The sequence below is a fragment of the Chrysemys picta genome, chromosome 1, assembly GCF_011386835.1.
Source record: "Chrysemys picta bellii isolate R12L10 chromosome 1, ASM1138683v2, whole genome shotgun sequence".
Lineage (NCBI taxonomy): Eukaryota > Metazoa > Chordata > Testudines > Emydidae > Chrysemys > Chrysemys picta.
The window spans coordinates 21902821-21926627 of NC_088791.1; the positions used below are offsets into that span (position 1 = coordinate 21902821).

The 23807-nt window shown below is 44.0% G+C and overlaps 1 protein-coding gene across 9 annotated transcripts in view; it reads left to right on the plus strand.

Annotated features, from left to right (window-relative positions):
- CACNA2D1 (calcium voltage-gated channel auxiliary subunit alpha2delta 1) overlaps positions 1 to 23807 on the plus strand; it is a 660196-nt gene that overhangs the window by 238712 nt on the left and 397677 nt on the right. The window contains exon 1 of one of the 9 annotated variants that reach the window (XM_065553678.1): positions 18886 to 18910. The exons of the other annotated variants lie outside the window; for them this stretch is intronic. The gene's annotated coding sequence lies outside the window, so the exon portion shown is untranslated. Of the gene's footprint in view, positions 1 to 18885; positions 18911 to 23807 lie in introns of those variants that run through there. 9 annotated transcript variants of the gene reach the window in all.

Below are 23807 nucleotides of genomic sequence, written 5' to 3' on the forward strand. Positions count from 1 at the left end.
TCAATTTCTTTAAAAAAATGACAGTGTCTCTTTGCCTGTGATGTGGGACTGTGGAGCCAAAGTGCTAATGAGACAATATATGGGTATCATTCACTATGCTTTTGAAATGAAACGACACTAAGCCTTCGCACACAGTTGCTGCTGAAAGCTCCCTATGTTATATTAAGTGCCTTTTGTAAAATTTTCTATTTTGACTCTGAGATGAATAGGCAGTGGAAGAATTAATTTGGGTTCTCTGGCTGCATGAAATGACCCTTTAAAAAGCTGTCTGTGGCTAATCAGAGGTACTCGGTATTTTACCTAAGATCAATAGAGCTGACCACAGCTTGCCACACTTTGCACATACATTATTAAAATATTGTCTTCATTATGACGAGGGCTCCTGCACGCTACATGATGTTTTCACCCCTCAGCTCACAGAGAGCCGATACTGCACTAAGGGCCTGATCCAAAACCCATTGAAGTCAATAATATTAATATAATATTATATCTACTAAGGGTAGGATTTTCAAAAGCACCTAAGTGATTTAGGAGCCCAGATCCTATTGCAAGTTGATAGGATTTGTTGGGGAAATTTTCAATAGCATAAATGGTAGTTAGGTGCCTTATGCCCATTGACTTACAGTGGGCCTGTCCTTTGTGCCTTTGAAGACCTTGCCCTTTGCTGCTAAATCACTTGAGCACTTTTGAAAATCCTATCCTAAGGGCCACAATATGTTCTAGTACAAAACCATAACTACTGGTGAAGTTAATGGAATCTGCTCTTCGGCATTTCCAAGATCCGAGTCAGTTGGTGCAGTGCATTTGTCTTGGGGAGGGGGGGATGCGTGTTCGACCATGTGCCCATCTATTGAATTTACTCCAAGATTAAATAGTTCTGATATGATAAGGTAGCATTTGTGAAAAAGATTTCCTAAGATAAAATCCTTTTCTAAGGGAGTAAAACTCAAATTAGAAGAATAACAGTTTAAGAATATTGTCTGTTTTCTTTACTCATTTTAATTTTACTATTTATTTGTTTTTGGTTCTAGTCAAAACAAAATCAAAATCAAATCAAAATTTTCTTATTAGACAATAGTGAGAGAGAGAGAGAGAGACTCCACTATTTTGGCACTATTTTGCATCTAGGGATAGTCCTGAGCTGGAATTGTATATGCAGATCAGAAATTCCCCAGAACACATGGGTATTTAGATACAGAATTTAGGTTTGAGACCCTTTCTATGGGCTGGTCCACACTAACCCCCCACTTCGAACTAAGATACACAACTTCAGCTACGTGAACAACGTAGCTGAAGTCAAAGTATCTTAGTTCGAACTTACTGCGGGTTCAGACGCGGCAGGCAGGCTCCCCCATCGACTCTGCGTACTCCTCTCACGGAGCAGAAGTACCGGCGGCAATGGCAAGCACTTCCGGGATCGATCCCAGAAGATCGATTGCTTACCGCCGGACCCGGAGGTAAGTATAGACGTACCCTATTTGTTTCCTTCCCCCCCACACATCTCCCAGAACCTGCCATATCTTTGCATTATCAGGTCAGTGCACAGCTCTAGCATGTGAAGAAGCAGTAATAAGCCAATAGGAAACACTAAGCCCCCAATTTTGAAGGGCAATTTAACAAGGAAACTTGCACCAGCAAAAGGTAATAGAGGAAGTGGAGTTTGATGACATGTTTCCTAACGTGGGTGGAATTGTTCTGGCTGTGAATATGTTTGGTGCATTTGAATCATATTGTTCACTCAAGGTCATTGGGGATAGTCTTTAAGGGTCCATATTACTGATCACCTATTATAGGTCATCAAAAGCCTGAATATGGCTCCAGAAGAAATCTTGGACCTGCCCCCCAGAGAGGGACCATCATCCTTCCCCTGGGGGAATGAAGGAGAGGACAAAGGGATTAGGATAAGAAAATGGAGGGGAAAACACAAGTCATCGGATTATCCCATCAAAGTACCATCTCATACGTTATTTGAACTGTTGAGTATAGGTCTCGGAACTTCTTTTGTTGCCATCTAAGGAATAAGAATGACCACTGTCGGAGTTTGTCTGTATTCAATAAGTCAATAACTTAAATATGACCTTCAGCAAAGGGAATTTTTGTAGGAGGACTCATTTTAGAGGAAGAAAGTGACATACAATCTAGTTTAATGAGATACCAAAACTTTGTTAGAGAAAAGTTAATGTTGAAGGCATGCATCAGTGGTTTGTGTGTACATTCTTGTTTAAGAGCATTATATTTGCAAACAAATAATTAGAAACAGGAAAGTCAGAGCTAAGGTTAACTGACAAGGAACCCAAACCTGTGAAAGTGTGGAAATTTCACAGGGAAGGTATCCAAATTACCTTAACTCTGCACCTATGGTGATGCCTTGAGAAAGTCAGAATTTCATAGTATTTTATCAGTGCATAATAAATATATTCATCTTACCAATGACTACAAAAACTGGACTGCCTTAAATGCATGTAGTGAAATTCATTGCTTTTCAGAGGCCACTACTTAAGCCATAAAGAATAACTGAGCTCAAATGGGACTTAAAGTATATGGTGTAACCCTTTGGCTCAGGTCTGCTACCCTGGTTGATACTTAATTCTGAAGGGTGCCCTATTCTAAAAGTAGTGCCTTACTCTGAAAGTAGTCCCATCAAAATCAGGAGGAGTACTTGTGGAGTAAGGTACTACTCAACATAAGGGTAGCTGAATTGGGCTGAGAGTGGTTGTGCCACTTTATGGCCACCTTCATGGTCGTCATAGTACACATCAAGGAATTTTTACAAATTTCTGATTAACCCAGTAGCACAATGAAGACAATCCCCCTCTTTTCAGCCCCCCGCCTTGATCTTCATATGGGGGCACTGCAGCAATGGCCTGGGACCAGGTTGGGAAGGGGGAGGGCTGACAGCCAGGGCCGGTTCCAGGCACCAACCCAGCAAGCAGGTGCTTGGGGTGGCCAAGGGGAAGGGGCGGCATGTTGGGCTGTTTGGCGGCGGGTCCCTCTTGGAGGGAAGCACCTGCCGCCGAATTCCCACTGAAGGAGAAAGCGGTTCAGTGGAGCTGCCGCCGGAGTGCCGCCGATCACAATTGCGATCGCAGCTTTTTTTTTTTTTTTTGGCCGCTTGGGGCGGCAAAAACCCTAGAGCTGGTCCTGCTGACAGCCAGCCTTCCCATATAGGTGGGAACAATTATGGAGATAATGACCTACATGTATGATTTATTGCTGGGTATTCCCACATATGTTAAGTGAATACAGTTGTGGCCTAATTAAACTGCATCCATTGTATCTAGTCATTATTCCTGCAAAGCTAGGACAATAACAACTAATACAAACATTCTAGGGCCAAGCTGATGCTGCCATGAAAGCAGCGGTCGCAGCAGCAAGCAATGTCATCCAGTGCATTGGATCAACATACAAGGGGACAGAATTAAAGTTTCACAGGCAGCCTTGATTCTGACATTTCCTAACTTTTGGATGCTTGACTTTGCAACCTGAACAATGTTCTTGTAACAGATGGCGTTTTGTTTTTAATGTAATAATAACGATATAACTCTAAGAATCCCATTGTGAGCTGCTGGTGAGATTAAACTGTGCAAGTGATTCAGAAGCACACTGTTCACTACGGCTGTTAGTTTTAGAACTCCAATGAAGCAGGAATTCAGCATAAAATGACACAGTGGACATTTTTATTATGTAAAGCATCTGTTTTAATTTCCATGATCTATGAAAGACTGAAAACAAAATCTTTCCCCTGACGTAAAACTGAAATGAAGTCATGAGAGAGAAGACTGCAGCCTGCGTGCAGTGATTTGAGATTTCTGTAATCACAAGGCAAGCAGTCATAGGGCCGGACCCTCAGTTGGTGTAAACAGACTCCAGTGGAGCGACACTTATTTATAGCAGCTAAGGACCTGGCACATTAATGTTAATTCTCCACTTGGTGCAATTGCTCCACTCATTAAAGTTTGGGTTGGTTCTAAATGTTTACAGCATCTCTAACTCAAAGGTAAAGTTTACAGCTGAGATCCACTCTCTGTGTTAATACCAGTTCGTGGCCCACATTTTCAAAGGTGTTTAGGCACCTAAAGATGCAGATGGGATTTGCAAAGCAGCTTAGGTGCCCAGTTTCCATTGAAATCAAGTGAGGAGCCTGACCTGCTTAGGTCCCTAATGGAATATTCATAAGCACCTATCTTCATCTTTTGGTGCCTAAATTCTGGCTTCCTGTTTAGTGACATCTTTATTTTAAAATAAATTTTGAATTGTTAAAATTTCATATAACGTCTCCCCAGGTATTTAACCTAGAGAGTGGGGATGTTGAACTCAATGGGAGTCTTTTCATTGACTTTGTTTGGACTTGGATCCCACCCATGAGAATACATAGCATTCAGCACCCTCCCTTCTAACAGTAATCTATTTTAGTGACTGGTAGGGTGACCAGATGTCCTGATTTTTTAGGGACAGTCCCGATTTTGGGGTCTTTTTCTTCTATAGGCTCCTATTACCCTCCACCCCCTGTCCCGGTTTTTCACACTTGCTGTCTGGTCACCCTAGTGACTGGTAACGTTAGTATCTAAATGTGGATACGATGACACTGACATGATGATTTGAGGGTGCTGAGATAGGGAAACGTACTTGAATGTGAATGCTTGCGGGAGGACTCTCCTTTGGCTCAGGAGATCATGAAAGGTGTTTGTAGCTGAGAAAATTATTCCCTGGGTTGCTCAATCCTGCAAGCTGCTGGAGCTCTGGCCCCAGTTCACTAAAGCACTTAAACTCAAGCTTAACTTTAAGCACATATGTAGTCCCACTGGTTTTGATGAGACTACTCACATGCTGAAAGTTAGGCACATGTTTAAACTATATCAAAGCTAGAGTGCTTAGCTCCTTTCAGGATTGATCCTGTGCTAACTTTGTAACTACACCTCTACCTTGATATAGACCTCTGTCCTCGGGAGCCAAAAAAATCTTACCACGTTATAGGTGAAACCGCGTTATAGCGAACTTGCTTTGATCCACCGGAGTGTGAAGCCCCTCCCTGCCCCGGAATGCTGCTTTACCATGTTACATCCGAATTCGTGTTATATCGGGTCACGTTATATCGGAGTAGAGGTGTATTTGTAAATTTCTTTGGTAAATATTGTATTAAATGCACTGGCATTGGTTTAATGCATTGGTATGGTTTAAATTAGAGCTGTGCGGAGGACAAATTACATTTTGCAATGGATTTTGAGATTTACAAGAGTAGTTTTGATTAGGAACAAAACCCCTGAAATGTATTAATTTCTCTATGAAAAAAAATTCTGGGAAAAAAGTTTTGGATTGATTGAAATTTATTGTCAACCCCTTTTTTTTTGGTTATATTAAATACCAAAAATCATTTCAAAACAAAAAATCAGACATTCAGAACTTTTTTTCCCCCTTTTTTCTGAGGTGAAATTTACACGATTTCACAAAGGACTTAGACTTCGATCGAACTGCATTCTCTGACAGAAAATGTCAACATTTTTTTGACCACCTCCAATATTATTTTTCAATCCTGTTTAAAGGTATGATTTATGCCTTCTAAATATAGTTGAAGTTATTTTTAGATGATAAGACCAAAAGCAATACAATCAATATTGTTAGTCTTTCATTGTTATTGAAATCTTAAATTCTCTTCCAGTTAAGTGTGTGTGGAGGGGAAAAATGGAGAAATAGGCCACTCCAGCAATAGTAGAAAATGCACTGAGCCTCATTAGTGCATAACTGAAGCTCTTACTGGATATTTTTCTTTTGCTCTAAGCAGTAACAACTACAGTTAGAATTACATTGGCACGCACAGCAAGCAGTGCTCATTAGCTCTAGAAGCTACTTTCTTTTAGCTGTTATAAACAGCGAAACAAAAACCAATCTGATTGTTCCCTGTTTCATATTCATGTAGTTTCTCCTTGTAATGTCTTGATTGACAGCCTTGGTATACATTGTCCAATGTCTTCACATCAAGACTATGACCTCAATTCACCTATCATTCACTTCCACTGTGTCAGCCGAGCCTATTGTGGATGTCCATTATTCAGACTCTCTATTGTGTTATGATGAATTGCCCTCTTGGGAATTTTAGGACATCTTAATCCCAGTCGGACAGAACTCTCTGAAATAAATAATCAACAAGATCCTATGCTAAATCTAAGTAGATCAGAGAATGTGGATTTTTGACAGCTGTTACTGATAAAAAGAAGCAAGAAGGAATGCCCTAAGCATCCTTGAGCAGGTTCCATCTCCCATTTTACTGTCGCTGGATGCTTTTCCACTGAGATGTCGTTGGTAGCAGGGATGGGGAAGTCATCATTTTATCCCCATTTTCTTGCTTTATACGCAAAGTATGTACGTTTCGGAGAACAGTTACAGAGAATTGTCGTTTGTAATTTAGACTCACCCCAGATTCTTCCTCCATCCTCAGAGAAGAAAACTTTATAGCAAGAAAAGTCAGTAGCATTTTAATTCATATTCCATTGAAAGCCGTGTGTGTATTTAATACAGCTGGCAGTCACTAGTCAAACATAAGGTAATAGTATAAAATCGTGTGTGTGTGTGTGTGTGAGAGAGAGCGAGAGAGCGGGGGGGGGGGGAGTAACCCTTTCGATAAGGCTAGACGGTGGCCCTCAAGTAGCGATGCCGGGCTAGGGCAGGAGGGAGTGAGGAATCTTGTGTTGCCTGTCAAAGGCTGGCTGGAGTTGCAGCACAGGATCTGCCACCAAGATACTTCCTGAAGGTAGTGAGGAGGGGAATGGATTAGTCTGAGACACGTCTCAACCCCTATTCACCCCACAACTGCAGCCCAGAGAGGCCGTGGACCATGTGAGAAGGGTTTGTTGCACCCCTTTAAGGAGGTCACAAATTGTGCTTCCTCAGGGGTAATGTGGCTCCACATCACTGCTTTTGATAGGTTGTAGATACATGCCAATCTACATGCCCCAGAGCAGTAGGACCCCTTAGCTATATTTGCGGTGGGCTAAGGATTTTTGTTCAGGTTCAAATTTCATAGGGAAAGATCATAAATTAAGGTCTGTAAATAAAGTAATTTTTTATTACAAAAATACATTACATCAGAATTAACACAAGCAAATACAACATTTATATAGGACCACTTCTGACCATGGAGACAGCTGCTCATTTAGCAGACAGGAAAGGATAATCAGATTGGGAAGAACTTGCCACATTTATAGATGGTCAATTTCCTAGTATTCCCACCCAGTCTTTCTGTCTGAATTCCCCCTTCCTCTTTCCTGTAGGCTTCAGTTTAGGACTACATTTCCAAGCATGCCTTCCCTTTCCCCTTCTGTTGTCACGTACCAGGGAACTTTTAGGTCCTGCAATTCTACTAATTCATCTATACTGAGGGCCCTGTTACATTCCAGATAACCATTATGTTCATTGCATAATTCTGTCTAATAGTGTAGGTGGGACCAAGCCATGTATCTGAAAAAGGCTGAAGTCTCAGAAATGTCTAAGCACCTTGTAAAACCACTCCGAGGCAAAGGCAAGAAATTCAGGGCCACTGATTCTTCCTCGGTGTGTGAAATTTGACAGTGGCCTAAGGCTAGAGCTGGTTGAAAAATACGGGATATTTTCCCCATGGAAAATCTAGATTTTTTTTTTTTTCAGTGAAAAAATTCAGCCAACCCTCCCCCCAAAAATAGATTCAAACTGGCACTGCAATGCCACATGGGAGTTGTAGTTTGAGTGCCTTGTTCTCCCATCTTCCAGTGAGGGCTGGGCTCTCTGGCTAAACTATATCTCCCATGATATACCATTTTCTTCCCTCTTGGTGAGGCAAGGGAGTACATCACAAGAGTATCTGGCTGTGGTGCATCATAAGAGAAGTAATTCAGCCAGAGGAGAGATGGTAACACAAGACTCCCATGAGGCACTGAGGTCTCAGTTTGAATCTAAATTTTTTGGGTTTTGGAATAAATATTTTGAGGTTTGCATTATTGATGCTATAGTGAAATTTTCCATGGAAAGCAGACTCTTCTTGTGGAATAATTCCATTTATTAAAAAAACCCTAATTTTCCATTTAAAATGGTTTTGACAAAAAAAAAATCTACCAGTCCTATCTAAGGCATCAGTCATGTCATTTGATCAGTTTTCCTCACAATATTCTGTGCTTTATTTATTTATTTATTTATTTATTTATGGTAGTAGATCAGGTAGCTAGTCAGCAAGAAAACATTCATTTTATTTCGCCATTAGTGACACTGCATTTACCAATGGTCAGGTTTGATGCCAAATATTCACAGCAGCCCTAAAATAAGTCTGAAGTACTACACATTATAGTATCATAGCCAATCTCTTGGTGTGTAGTACCAGTTTCAAAGCTTTATTACAGGCATCATTTGAAAGAGATGTTACAGTTTCAGTTCAGTTTCAATTAACAGATCCTAGATAAATACATTTATTAACCAGACTTGCACATATTTCTTTTAAATAAATTGGCTGATTTAAAAAGAATTGTCAGGCTGTTCAAGTCTGAATTCTGTGAACTTAAGGCCTAGGGTTTAATGTCACATTTCAGTATTTCTTGCATAAGCTGCATTATCACATTTAAGCCATGGATACTGTCAAACCTTGCAGAAGAAGCAAGTTCTCTTCTTCCAAACTGTCAGCAACCACCTTAATTAAGTTACAAAGCAATTTTTCTCCAAATAAAAAGTGGTAGGTGTCTCTTCTCACATTTCAGATCTGAGGCTCAAGTTGACAATGTAAAGTCAAGATGTCATCCAGCACTACACTGTTTGCCATTATAGCTTAGACAGCTGTAGGAGATGTTGTGTTCTGAAGGTGGTATATTCATGTGTGTGAGGAGGTGGGCTGGATAATAAATCAGTTTTGGAAATGGGGGGGGGAGGGAAAGAGCTTTGTCTCCACCGTTGTGCTCTTGCTTGTTCAGAAGCTAAGTAAGGATAGCTATATTGGCAGCACTGCTGTTTAAATAACTGCATCATTCTTAGGCAGTGTCTACACAACAAACTTTGGTCAACACAAGTTATGTCAGCATAAAACCACTGTGATTACTGTATCGCTTGTGCAAGTACATACCTGGCTCATTGCACCAGTGTTGCATGTACTCACCACGAGTGTTTGTGTTGATGCACAGTGCAGTGCACTGTGGGTAGTATCCCAGTGTGCAAACTGCCATCGTCCGGTATGCTGACCTTTGGGAAGTTTTGGCAATGCATGGCAGTACAGAAATGAGTTGAGCAGGGGTGACTAGGAGCAAGGGTTCAACTTCCCAGTGTGCAATTGTCCCCATCTCATAATGGCATCTATGTCTCATCATCTTCAGACCCTTTTTAAAAATCCCACTCACCCTGCGCGGTCCTCCTCACTGTCCACCATCTCTGGAGCCTGGACATGGAAGCATAGAGCCTCCACAGCTCTGCACTCTTGGCGTTAGCATTGCAAGCACAGGGTGCATGATCCTCCAGTATTTGCAGAGCCATAAGAAGAACTGAATCAGTAGGGAACATGATGATTTCTTGGAGGACTGAATGCTGTGGGACATAGGGAAACCCAATTCAAGGTTGTTATTGGTGGTGTTCAAAGAGCAGCTGTAGATGGTGGAACGCTGCTTCTGGGCCATAGAGACAAACACTGACTGGTGAGATCACATCGAGCAAAGGCTGCAGAACTTTCAGATGCGCTAAACTACATTCCTGGATCTGTGTGCCGAGCTCATCGGAGCCCTACAGAGCAGGGATACCAAAATGAGAGCTGCACTGACGGTGGAAGAGCAAGTGGTTATCACACTGTGGAAAGTAGCAATGCTAGATTGCTACCAGTCAGTGGGAAATCATTTTGGAGTTGAAAATCCACTTCAGGGGCTGTTATCATGCAAGTGTACAGGGTCATTAATCATCTCTTGCTGCACAGGACTGTGATTCTTGGTAATGTGCAGGACATAGTAGATGGATCTGCAGGAATGGGGTTCCCAAATTGTGGTGGAGTAAAAGACAGCATGCATAGCCTTATTTTGGCACCAGACCGCTTTGCCACATACATCAACAGATAGGGCTAATTTTCTATGGTTATGGAAGTGCTTGTGGATCATGGGCAGGGCTTAAATTCTCACCGAGTATTTCCCGGAATCCTGAGGTTTCAGCCCCATGGGAGGTGCCAGATCTCCTGTGGGTTAGAAAATATTTCCTGGCGCTCTGCTCCAGACAACTCCGGCTGAATTTAAGCTCCGATCTTGGGGATGTTTCACCAACCTCAATGTTGGCTGGTCAGGGAAGGTGTATGATACTCTCATCTTTAAGAACACAAGATTGTTCAGAAAGCTATAAGCAAGGACTTACTTTTCCAACCAGCAGATTACCATTGGCCAATAGGGATCCTGGCGGACCAGCCTACACCTTGCTCCCCTGGCACATGAAACCATACACCGGCCATTTTGACAGCACCCAGGGAAGATTCAGCTACTGGCTCAGCAGATACCAAATTACAGTTGAATGTGCTTTAGATAGATTGAAGGGATGCTGGCATCATAGTGAAAACAAATCCCAGTGGTTCTAGCTGCCTGCTGTGTTCTGCCATAATATCTGAAGCAAAGGGGGGAAAGGTTGCTGCTGGGGTGGAGGGCGGAGGTGGAACGGCGATCTGCTGAGTTTGAACAGCCAGACGTACGGGCTATTAGAAGAGCTCAATGGGGAGCTATATGGCTCAGGGAGTCTTTAAAAGAGCACTTTAATCATGAGCCCCATGAAGGCGTTGTGGTGTACTGTACTCTACCTGATCCTACTGTTTTGGTGCCTATTAGGAATTGTGTGCTGCTTGGTGTACATCTGTGACTATAACACTGCCAAGGCCTCTATTTTTACTGTGCTTGCTGTACATTTGATTATTACACTGTGTTTGTCACTGATCCTATGAGTTGTCACACTGTACGGTAACACGTAAGTGGGTGTTTTCAGAACTGCTAGGCACTCTGCAGCATGAGTTGTGAACTAATAAAGATTAATTATTTTCCAAATAGAATTTTATTCAGTAACAAAACCAGTGCAAAGAAAAATATGTGAAATTTAAAAGCAAATACATTAAAAACTTAATAAAGTAACGGAACAGAACTTAACCCGGGAAAGGAACATTCTTGTCCATTTTACCTACACATAGAGCAGGGGTCGGCAACCTTTGAGAAGTGGCGGGCCAAGTCTTCAGTAATTTAAGGTTTTGCGTGCCAGTAATACATTTTACATTTACAGGAGTCCCCGGACAGAACCCCAGACCCGCAGCAGGCTGAGCAGCTCATCCCACTGCCAGTCTGGGGTTCCGTCTGCCACCCGCGCTGCCGGTCTGGGTTTCTGTCCGCCACCCCTGCCAGCCGGGGTCCCAGCCATTGGCCCTGCTCAGCCTGCTGCCGGCCTAGGATTCTGTTCACCCAGGCTGGCAGCAGGCTGAGCGGGGCCGGCGTCCGGGACCCCAGCTGGCAGAAGCATGCCAGTAAAAATCGGCTTGCGTGCCGCCTTTGGCGCACGTGCCGTAGGTTGCTGACCCCTGACATAGAGCAACAGTGACTTTCACAGGTCAGTATATGTGAAGCAGTAGTTGTCCTTAATATCCCCTGGTCTGGAGTGGTAGGGGCAGGGATGTGCCCCCTGATACCACATGGAATGCTGAGGGGGGCGGTATAGGGATGTACTATAATGGAGTTCTCCACGGACTACAAAGAGAGGTGAGCCTGTGATTGCTGAACTTGTAGATACACAAGAGTGAGCAGCATCTGTGTTTGCTGCTGGAGAAGCCCCATTTATGTCCTGGTGCATCTCCCTCTCCTTTTCGTCCTGGGATACCTGAGCCTGTCTCCTGTCCACTCTTTCCTTCTCTGGGCTGTCTGCAATGTTCACCCTCCAGGCCCTTTGCTCGCAGTCTGATGCAGCAATGTTTTGCGAGATTTCATTGAACATATGATCCCAAGTCCTCTTCTTTCTCCTCCTTACCTTGCTCAGGCCTTCTGTGGGCATGGAGAGGGAACCGCTTGAGGTAACAATAGCACCTGCTGCAGATAAAACACACACAAGTGCCGTTGTCAATATAATCACAATGGAAAATGAAAGTTAAGATTCAGAACTCGCTTCCATTGCTCCCTTAAAAGTTTTAAACAAAACATGTTTTGACACTTTTGCTTTGGAATGCGTGTGCATACTGAGTATGACTTGCCAGAGGAGAGGGAAATACTCAGTTGCATGAAGCTATGAGTCTAGGGCACTGGCACTGAATGCTGGCACTATTTTCCATAGGTGGTGGTAGTTTTTAGTAGATATCTCACTCCTGAGAGTAACAAAGGCACAGAGAACACAGCTGCAGCTAGTGTCCTGAAGCTGCATGGGACCCTATGCTGCTGGCCTGTGTACTGCAATGGTGTCTGCTGAAGTTATTGTTGATTTCCTACTGCGGAGGAAGAAATAAGGCTGTCATACCTAGAAAACTTTGAGGATTGCAGCGTACCTCCATGAACATTTTATCAAGACCTCTCAGGAGGGTTCAGGGGATATCCCTGTGTACATAAACAAACTACTTCACATGCCTCCCCACCCCCCCATTGCCTAACTCTACAGGGGAATGAAAAGCAGATAATAAGGTTACCTGTCTTTGTTGTACTGCTCCCTCTTCTCGTACCAGTATATTGGTGAAAAGTCAGTAGCTGTATCCTGTTAAGTTGGGGGCGCCACCAGTATATCACTAACTGGAAATACAATTATACGCTTACCTGAGGCTCCTTCCCCTGCATCAGGCTACCCGTGCTTGACTGACTGGACTGTGGTGGAGTCTCAAACAGGTCCTGATTCACGGCATTTCTGGACCCCTTGTTTGCATGTCCCCCATCTTCCTCCTCTTCCTTGCTGTTGATGCCAGGGGCCTGTGACTCAGTCTCCTTGGAGGTATCCACAGTGCTGTGGGGCGTGGTGGTGGGGTCTCTGCCAAAGATGCCATGCAGCTCTTTGTGAAAATGCCAAGTCTGTGGCTTGGCACAGATTGACTGTTGGCCTCCCTAGCCTTCTCATATGCCTGACACAGTTCCTTCACTTCCATGTGGCACTGCTGCTGTTCCCTGTCAAACCCCTTCTCCTGAATCCCCAGTACAATCTGCTTATAGATGTCCACGTTCTATGGCTGGTCTTAGCTTAGTTTGGACAGTCTCTTCTCCCCACAGGCCCAGGAGATCCAATATATCCTGTTTACTCCAGGCCGGAGCACATCTGGAGTGTTTAGCTGGTATGGTCAACTGGGCAGTTTCACACGACAGTGGAGAGCTGTTAGGCATTTCAAAAATTCACGGCTTTAAAGGGGAGCGGGGCCTTCCACCCTCTGTGACCCCTAGGCAGTGGAGTTCACAGTTGTGGCCAGAACATTCCGTGTCAGGCAAAGTGGGAGAGCTGCTGGAGCAGTATCATTGTCGACATAAATAATGCATTGTCTACACACACTCTGCATCAACCTCAGTTCATTAACCATGGCTCGACACTGCTTGGGGGAGCTGGTGTTTCTGTGTGGCTGTAATAGGGTACTTACATTGTTGGGAGACAACTTTAAGCTTAGCCATGTGCTAGGGTGACCAGGTGTCCGGTTTTTGACCAGAGCACCCGATTGAAAAGGGATCCTGGAGGCTCCGGTCAGCATGGCTGACTGGGCCCTTGACTGTCTAGTTGGCGGCACCACACAGCACGGCTGGCAGGCTCCTGGGAAGCAGTCAGCATGTCCCTCCTCTGGCTCCTATGCTTAGGAGCAGCCATGGGGCTCTGCACGCTGCCCCTGGCCTAAGGGCCACCCTTGCAACTCCCATTGGCCAGGAACCATGGCCAATGGGAGCAGCAGGGGCGGCGCCTGCGGACGGAGCCAGAGAGGGGACATGCCACTGCTCCCTAGAGCTGCTTGAGGTAAGCACCGCCCAGAGCCTGCACCCCTGACCCCCTCCTGCACCCCCAACCCTCTGCCCCAGCCCCGATCCCCCTCCTGCCCTCTGAACCCCTCGATCCCAGCCAGGAGCACCCTCCTACATCCCAAACCACTCAGCCCCAACCCAGAACCCGCACCCTGAGCTGGAGCGCTCACTGCCCCCCATACCTCAATCCTCTGCCCCTGCCCTGATCCCCCTCCCACCCTCTGAACCCCTTTATCCCAGCCCTGAGCACCCTCCTATACCCCAAAACCCTCAACCAAAGCCCCACCCCAGAGTCTGCACCCCCAGCCGGAGCCCTCTCTCCCCTCCACACCCCAACCCCCTGCCCCAGCCCTGATCCACCTTCTTCACGCTGAACCCCTCAGTCCCAGCATGGAGCACCCTCCAGCCCCACCCCAGAGCCTGCACCCCCAGCCGGAGCACTCACGCACCCCCCCCCCATGACCCAACCTCCTGCCCCAGCCCTGATCGCCCTCCCACACTCTGAACGCCTCAATTGTGTCCCCACCCTGGAGCTTTCACCTCCTCCCACACCCCAGCCTCCTGAGCCAGCCCAGTGAAAATGAGCGAGTGAGTGAGGGTAGGGAGAGGGAGCGACAGAGGGAGGGGAGGATGAAGTGAGCCGGGGCAGGGCCTCAGAAAAGGGGCGGGGCAGGGGTGGGACCTCAGAAGAAGGGCGGGGCGGGGCAGGGCAACGGTGTTTGATTTTGTGCGAGTAGAAAGTTGGCAACCCTACCACGTGCACAACTGAGTTGATGCAAGGTGACCTATGTCGACTTAACTTTGTAGTGTAGACCAGACCCTACGTACACTTTGCAGTAATAATCCTAGTTTTATTTTCTCCTCCAGAAACTGTGACTCGCTTATTTTTTCTTTAACACATGGGGAGGGAGGGGAAATCTGTATAAATTAAAGAACAGGGGAAAAAATATAATTTCCTGAGCCTGTCATAGCATTTGTGTGCAAGAGGAGACATTTGTCTTAATGTGTACTCCTGATCAGGATGCTATGGAAAAACTGTATTCAAGACACATAGAAATAGTGATACAAATTTAACTTGAGGGGAGAGGAAAAGGATATGTTTTTGGTGGATGAGGTGAGAAATATACAATCATTTCCCTTGTTCTAGTTTGGTACTTTCTAGACCTAACACTAGAGCTGGTTAGAAAATGAGGTTGAAAAATTGAAAACTACCAACAACTGAGAAATTTCCTTCTGAAAGCTACTAAATACCAGAACATTTTTGAGTGAAAACACACAATTTTGTGGGAAGGCTTTTGGTTTTCCAATGAGAAATTAAAAAAAAAAAGTCAAGAAAAGCACACACTTTCCATGAAAATGTTTATTTAACTGAAAGCTTGATTTTACTTCAGCCAGTCCTAGCAGTAGTTAATGCTGATGACTGTGTTTGGCTTGCTGCAGACAAGTATCTGTTTTGAGATTTGTTATGTGTGAAACTGAAGGGTACAGTGGCACTGTCACAATTTTGAGACATTTGGGGGAGATGGAACTCTTATCACTAATACTGCACAGCAGTATTGAGCAAGCACATGGGCCCCATTCCCATACTTAGATTCACACGAGGGGACTCTTGCACCTGCATAGAGCTTCATCATTGGGCACAATCTGATTTCAGGATCAGGACGTTAGTTGGTACAGCGCTTTGAAGATGTAAGGTGCTATGTAAGAGCTAAGTTTTAGAATTAGTTAGAGTTATTAATAACCCTGATCAAATTTCTTTTAATTCCTGATTGTGAAAAATTGCATTGTGCAGGTAAGAATACAAGATTTAGGTCTTAGCCACTTATTGGTAATTCAAACTGTAATTAAACAAATGCGCTCTCATGGTAGAACAAAATCAGAGTAACTGAAACTTAAACACTTTCACTAGCACATATTTATTTTAAAAGATGCCATTAAGATACAGCATCTTTCCTAACACAGAACAGTACTTCAAACCTTAATAGAAAAGTTGGTTTCTTAGAAGTACATTTATAATGTGCTTGCGTTTGGACCTGTAGCTTTTAATTAGCTTGTGTGTTTTTTCACACTAAATTATTTACAGGAACTTTTAATGTTTCATATCAATCTAAATGGAGAGAGAATTAAATAGGGCATATATAATTAGATTTAAATAGCTGTAGAAAATCAATTCAGCTCAGTTTGTGTTATTATATAAACTACAATTCAAGACATGCTACATCATTGAATTTGAGCATTTTGTTTCTATACGGATTTTCAGCAGTTATGTTCTAGCTAGTGTGAGGCATAATTTGCGTAGACAGATTTTGCTTTTTAGTCTTAAAGCCCAATCCTGCAGTCCCTGTGCGTACAAAACTCTTAGAAGTTCTGTGTATGTAATGTAGACAGGATCAGGTCCTGTGTTTCATATGAGTGGAGAGAGCAAGCAGATCCATTGAAGTAGCAAATAATAGATTCCACGCAGTTACCAAGAAGCATAGTAACATACAGTTGCAGAGAATGTTTATGTCATGAATTATTTATTGATAAGGAAAGATCCCTGCAGTATAATCATAAAACTATACAAAGAAAAGGAAATTATATTTCAATTTGGGTAGGAGATACTGAGATTCCAAATTTTATTATAGACACTGTGACAGACCCAGACCAGTGGGGTATAGGAGTCTGATAGAGGGCAAATATACTGGTCACTGGATGAGTAATTTTCTGTTCCCTGAGTGACCAGAGCAGGGGCTGCACTAGAGTAATCAGGAACCTGCTAGAACCAGTTAAGGCAGGCAGACTAATTAGGACACCTGGAGCCAATAAAGAAGAAGCTGCTAGACTCAATTAAGGCAAGCTAATCAGGGCACCTGGGTTTTAAAAGCTCACTTCAGTTTGTGGTGTGAGAGTGAGCAGCTGGGAGCAAAAGGTGCAGAGAGCATGCTGCTGGAGGACTGAGGTGCATAAGTGTTATCAGACACCAGGAGGAAGGTCCTGTGGTGAGAATAAGGAAGGTGTTTGGAGGAGGCCATGGGGAAGTAGCCCAGGGAGTTGTAGCTGTCCTATAGCTGTTACAGGAGGCACTATATACAACTGCAGTCCACAGGGCTCCCAATTGACCTGGACTGTGGGTTCTTCCAGCGGGGAAGGTCTCTGGGCTGTTCCCCAACCCACATGGTGAATCTCTAAAGCAAGAAAATCCGCTAATAAGTGCAGGACCCACCAAGATAGAGGAGGAACTTTGTCACAACATGTATACCAGCTAAGAAGCTGTCCTATCTATGTAACTGAAATTTTCCTTGTTTTGCATCAGCCAAAATTTCCACTATGCTTAGAGTTCCAGTATCATTTCAGGGACAGTAATATTAACACATAAAATAATTATGATAGGTGAATAAGAGGAAGGGTTGTCTAGGGGTCCATGTGCTGCGCATTTTCAGTTCCCTGACCTGCCCCAGACCTCCTAGGTGACCTTGAGAAGTACTTTTATCTCTCTCTGCCTCGCTTGCCCATCTGTAAAATTAGGCTATTTGTATTACCATACGGCTAGGACCCTTAATGATGGAACAGGGCTCCACTGCACAGAACAAAAACACAGTCCCTGTCCTGACGGGCTTACAATCAGAATAGCACCTCCCTTCCTCACACAAGTAAGAGGAGGATAAATACATTAAAGACTGTGAGGTGCTCTGATACTACAGTAGTGGGGCCATATAAGTACCGAAGAGAGATGTTGCATCACACTGCTACTTCACTGAAGAGTTCCATAGATATATAACATTTCGAAGTGAAATTGGTAGCAATACTGGTGCCAGATTCTGATGTCAGTTAAGTTGGTTTAAATCCAGAGCAAGTGCCTTGCAGCCAATGAACCAAAGCCTTGCCCTCTGCAAGCCAGCTGTACCTAGATAGGCAAACAACAGTGCTTGTGTATAAGGTAGGTGCTGCTGTTGAGCTCATTCCTCCTTCCCATACTCTTGCAGCCGTTATATCTTGTGTAGGCTTAATGCCTCCCTCCAGCCGCAACTGGGTAGTCGGCAGCTTTCTCCCTGTTACCATGCCTACTCCCACGGCTTCACCAGTGCTCAGAGCCATCATTTAGCCCTCAAACTCTGGTTGTCAAGTTTCTGTTTTAATAACTAGCATTTGTTTGTGTAATGGGTCTTAATTATTGGGTTTCAGCTGAGGAATAAGCTTACATATAAAAGTCCTCCTGGCTTAGTAGAATTACTGGTGCTTCTCTCTGTGGCTTGGATCAGCCACATTTTTGTTGTTATCTGAGGTTCCAGTGACGCCAAAACCTATGAAGGGGGTATGTTTGGAACCAGTAAAATGGGCCATAATCTACTCTGTTTTATTGGGGTAGATCAGATGTAGATTAGTGAAGTCAGTAGAGTTACACTGGATCTATGCCAACCTAAGAGGCAGCAGAATTTGATCCAGTGTTTGTGGATGGAAACTTGTGTTCAGAGTGACAATTATTAATAGTGATAATGACACCAGCAAATGTACTATGTCTGGAGAGAGCAATTTTCCTTCTATCTAGTGTGTATTTCTAATGTGGTTAGGCAAAGTAAAAAGGGTTCAAAAGGTAGTTTGTGTGGCAAAGATGGTGTGATATTGTTGTCAAAGCAATATCATGACTTGGATTTGAACCAAGGTGCTTGCAGCCACAATGCAGAGTACTAACTCCTATATAATCATGGCAAGCTACTAGGGCTCTGCTAGGAAGGTAGCTATGTTAGCCCTAGAATGTTAAAGGCCCTCTTCCCTATAAACTGAGAAGGGGTTACCTCAGGTCAAATTGGGAACACCTGGATCCAGTTAAGGGCTGCCTGAGACCTTTTAAAAACAGGAGGGAGAAAGAGACAAGTGGCTACCAGGCTGGTAGCAGCAGAGAAGTGAGCTTCTTCAGGAGGGGAGGCAGACAAGGCTGAGTGCCTGCTAAGGGAAGGACTGACACCCCAGTGGAGACTACAGGGTGACACACAGCCCCAGGGAGGAAGCAGGGGAAGGTATCACCCTTTGTTTATGTGTTTATGGGACTATTCCCCTTTTGTTTGGTGGAGAATCACGCCATAGGCCTACCCAGGAAATATGACTAAAGCAGTACAAAAGGGGGGAAGACAAACACTGTACCCAGTGTTGGCTGGGGCTGATTTACCCCAGGCATGCCATCACCAGAGAGGGAAGCATTTGGTTGGGTGAGATGAAGGAGGTGCCTTGCCACACTTGCTAGTCTGTTTTAAGACATTTTATTACTGAGCTGTTTGACTAGGTTTAGTCTGAGACATGAGGGATGTTAATATTGAACAAACACCTATACATTCATGGTTCAATTCCTTTGTTAAAACAGTGAGTTTTAATGCTTAAGGAAAGCAGAAATGGGCCTTATATTAAAACCATACACATGTCTATAAAGTTGTTAAATCTGCTCTTTGCATATGTAATAAATGAGAGGCAGAGATGGTTAGCTTAAAGAGATGCCTCCACTGAACTAATCTTAACTGCTGAGTGATTGTTCTACCAACCTGGGGATTCATTCACTGTAACAGAGCTTTTTGTTCTATTTAAATACGTTAGAAGCAAAATGGATATCTGGAAATACTCACTATTTCAGGGGATTGATTATAGCAGCTATTGAGCTAATTAAATCAAAAACTTTTTTCCCAAGTGAAGAACTTTGTAGTCTGCTCAAACTGATCCTGCTGTCTTTAGAGCCCTTCATATTTGCAGAAGACCCTGCTTTGCCCTTAAGAAAGCAGTATCTTTTAATCTCCTGAATCATTAGTCATTCTTCCCTTGTGATTTCTTACATAGGCAATTTCATATTCATGCAATAGACAGATACTATTACATAAGGCTGAAAATAGTTGTTTGATTATTATAAGGTGTGCTGATTATTACCCTTATACTTAAGGTTGCCTATCTTTCTGGACCTTTTACTTTTCTAGGGAGGGTGTGGAGAGGGAATATTCCTCAGACAGTCTGAGATCCAGAAGAGTTACTTGTGCTAGTGCCAAACAATCAGTCCAGGAAAATGCATCTCTTTTGTTTGTTTTTTTTCTCCTCCCATCTCTATTCTTAAAACCAAAAAAAACCCCTTTTAGCCATTGTATACAAAATAGCTACCTCCATAGAACACTGGGATTGCATGATTACGCTCAAAAGGCAAGACACATCAGTTTATATATAGTGTGTGTGTGTGTGTGTGTGTGTGTAAAAATGATGTAATAAATAAATTAAATAAATGTAATAAATGCTGATCTTATTACTGATACTGTATATCTTCATGGGTGTGAAAGCATGAGAGCAACAAATATGTGCTTTAAATAAAAATTGAAATGTTATAAATAAATTGGGCACATGTTCTGTGAAAGTCTTACTGATTATACAACTATTTAAATACAACATGATACTGCACATTTTGTTTTCTACAACCTTACAGACTGCAGTACACTTGGTCCAGCATACACCGAGTCCATGAGAATTTCACTGTATGAAGAATGGACGATATATCTCACTTTTATACAGCAATAGGCGTATTGATATTTCACAGGGCAAAAGTGAAATTTTCTGGTCCTGTTTAGGCTAGCCAATAGTGTGATCTTGCAAACACTTCAGTACTTGTTTAAGTGTATTCAAGCAACTAGCCTCATTGACTTCCATGGGACTGCACACATGAATAAAGTTGCACAAATGCTTAAAGGATTGGGGCTCAAATTAGCGGTGCATTTAACTGGCTCGTTCACTTGACTGCACTGAAGGAAAACTGTTCAGAGTGTGGCTAAAAGGAATCTTGTTGCCCTCCTGTGTGGGAGCTGGGTACAACTTCTAAGGACCAGGGCAGAGAACTGGGGGCTGTCTGCATGTGCTGGGGGTTACCTGGACAGGAGCAGAGAACTGGGGACAGCCTGCATAGGCTGTGGGCCAGCTGGATTGGTGCTGAACTAGCTCACCATAAAGGAATACAAGCTGTTGCTAAAAGAATGGCAGATTGGCTATTTCAGCAGTGTGTGCGCCGAAAGAATTGTCACAGTTTCCTCCTGCAGACTCCAACTACTGCCAAGCCCTTCTGCCCCTTCTCTAGTTGGGGCTGTAATTTAGCATTCAAAGTCTAGTTCATAAACTCTGTTCCTCTATGCTATCTGTAATGTGGTTATAACACCTAACCAAGAGGGGAGTGTGATGTTGCACTCTATATGATTTTATGAAAATATGCTAATGTAACTGGAATATGCTTCATGCAAAAGGTCTCTTGTAAGGTATCATTACAAAGCTTATAATCTACTGAGTGTGATCATCCTATTTGTGTAAATGTATCACTCTTGTATCTTAACCTATAAATATGAAATATAATTCTGAGGACCTATTGCAATTATGCAAAGTGTGGGCCATTAATGGTGGTTTGGAATCTTGATGACTCCCGTTAATCAGGACAATTGACTGTAGATGGCTCTGTTTTACCTGTAAGTCTTCCTGTGTGCTGCCAAGGGGTAATGAAGTCTTACAGTGATATGGGTTCATGTCACCTGAACTGAAATCCATCTTTAACCTAATGCTTTTCAATTGAGAAGGGGTGGGTTGGAACCCAGAGGACAAAGGATTCCCGTCTTATGCAAAAGATAAATGAGTGGAACAAAACATAGGGAGAGCCATCATGAAGAATCCCCTAGCTACCATCTGAGCTGGAATAAGAGCTGTACCGGGGAAAGAATTGTGCCCAGGCCTGGAAGGTCTCCACTCTGAGGGAAAAAATTACTGAAGCATCTAAGGGTGAGATTATCTGTATTCAGTTTGATTAGACATAGATGTGTGTGTTTTATTTTATTTTGCTTGGTGACTTTCTTTGTTATGTCTGTTACTACTTGGAACCACTTAAATCCGACTTTCTGTATTTAATAAAATCACTTTTTACTTATTAATTAACCCAGAGTATGTGTTAATACCTGGGTGGGCAAACAGCTAAGCATCTCTCTCTATCAGTGTTATAGAGTGCGAACAAGTTAATAGTTTATCCTGCATAAGCTTTATACAGGGTAAAACAGATTTATTTGGGTTTAGACCCCATTGGGAGTTGGGCATCTGAGTGTTAAAGACAAGAACACTTCTGTAAGCTGCTTTCAGGTAAGCCTACAGCTGTTAGGGGACATGATTCAGACCTGGGTCTGGGTTTGCAGAGGCTAGTGCGTCTGGCTCAAACCAGGCAGGGTACTGAAATCCTAAGCTGACAGGGCAGGAAAGCAGGGGCAGAAGTAGTCTTGGCACATCAGGTGGCAGCTCCCAAGGGGGGGTTCTGTGATCCAACCCGTTACAGGGAGATCTGAAGCAATTTTAGATTCTTGTCTGAAATGGTGCTTTGGTAGCACAGCATATTAGGCCTTGTCTATACTACACGATTAAGTCAACCTAAGTTAGGTTGACGTGCAGTCACCACAGTAATTAATGCAGTTCTTCATGTCCATATTACCCTCCTTCTGCCGGTGGTGCACATCCTCCCCAGGAGTGCTTGCACATCCTCCCCAGGACTTAAGTGGGGCAGCGTGGGAGACTGTGAGCTCAGGGCCAGGGAGGCTCCAGGTGTGAGCCCTGGGTGGGGGTGAGGGGGGCCTCCAGCTGTGAGACTCATGCTGGGCTAACAGCCATCAGGCAATGTAAGTGGCAGTGTCTACATGGACACTGTGTCCCCCTAATTACATCAACCTAAGCACTACACTTCTCGCGGAGGTGGAGTTATTAGGTCGGGGGTAGTGGGCAACTTACATTGGTGGGAGTAACATTATAATGTAGGTGCTTACAGAGTTAGATGGATAAACTACGTGTATTAAAAAACAAACAAATTAACACAGGAAGAAATCATGCTCCTCAGCTCCCGGTCCCCTTTGACTGCTTGTGCAGCCAGTAGGAGCTGCCCGCACAGGTGGACCCAGCTTCAGGGCCGGTAGAGCCCTCGGGGAGCAGTGCCTGGGGTGGTGCACTTTCCCACTCCTGGCACACAGCCTCTAGCTATCCTATTCCCTGCAGCTCTTAGTTACCCGCTCCCTGCACCCTGAGCTAAACCCCTGCCTGCTCACAGCCCCTAGCTCCCCCCTGCCTGCACCCTGAGCCATTTTCAAACTTTTTGAGCTGAGCCCCTGCCTTTTGAGGTATAATTCTTGGTTGTAGCCCCCCCCCCCCCAACCCAGACAGGCTGGGAGGCCTGATGAGGTGAGTGATGGGGCGGAGGTGGCGCTCTCTCCCCAGGCTCTGCTTTGCAGAGCTGGCCCAAGCCCCACTGGGCCCTGCCCTCCCCCCCCAGATATAGACATCAAACTATGCTTGTGCCCAAAGCACCTCCCCTACCCACTGCTCCCACCCCAGCAGCTGGAGCCCTGAGCCCCTCTCACTGGCCACTGGAGTTTTGATAGCATGTTGCGGGGTTGGGGAGCTCAGAAAGACAAAGGTTGAGAACCCCTGATGTAAGGTGTTTACAGAAAGCTCGTAACTTATCAAGACTCAATCATTGCAAGATGCATGTATGGGTAATAGTTAAGAAACAATCTTTTTTTATATTGAAAATCTCCTTATGGAGTTGAAGTCGAAATTCATCACCAAGAGGTAATGGACCTTGAGGATGGCCCATCCAAGCAAGTGGGAGTTGTCACTCCTCCCTAATCAGTTAGCAAGGTAATGCAAGACTCCATTGACTAGCCTTGCTCCCTCCCACGACTAGCAAAGGAAAACCATCAGAGACACCACCAAACAATCAAAACCTTTTAGAGATGAAAAAGGATCATTAGGACAGGCAGAGCTTTGCGTTGGCTGTGAATAGAAACTGATTGTTTTCAGTATAACAGACTGTAGGAACACTCTGCTTCCATTCACTGAGGAACCCCTTGGGGTATGAGGCGGCTTTCATGAATTTTTTGGGTC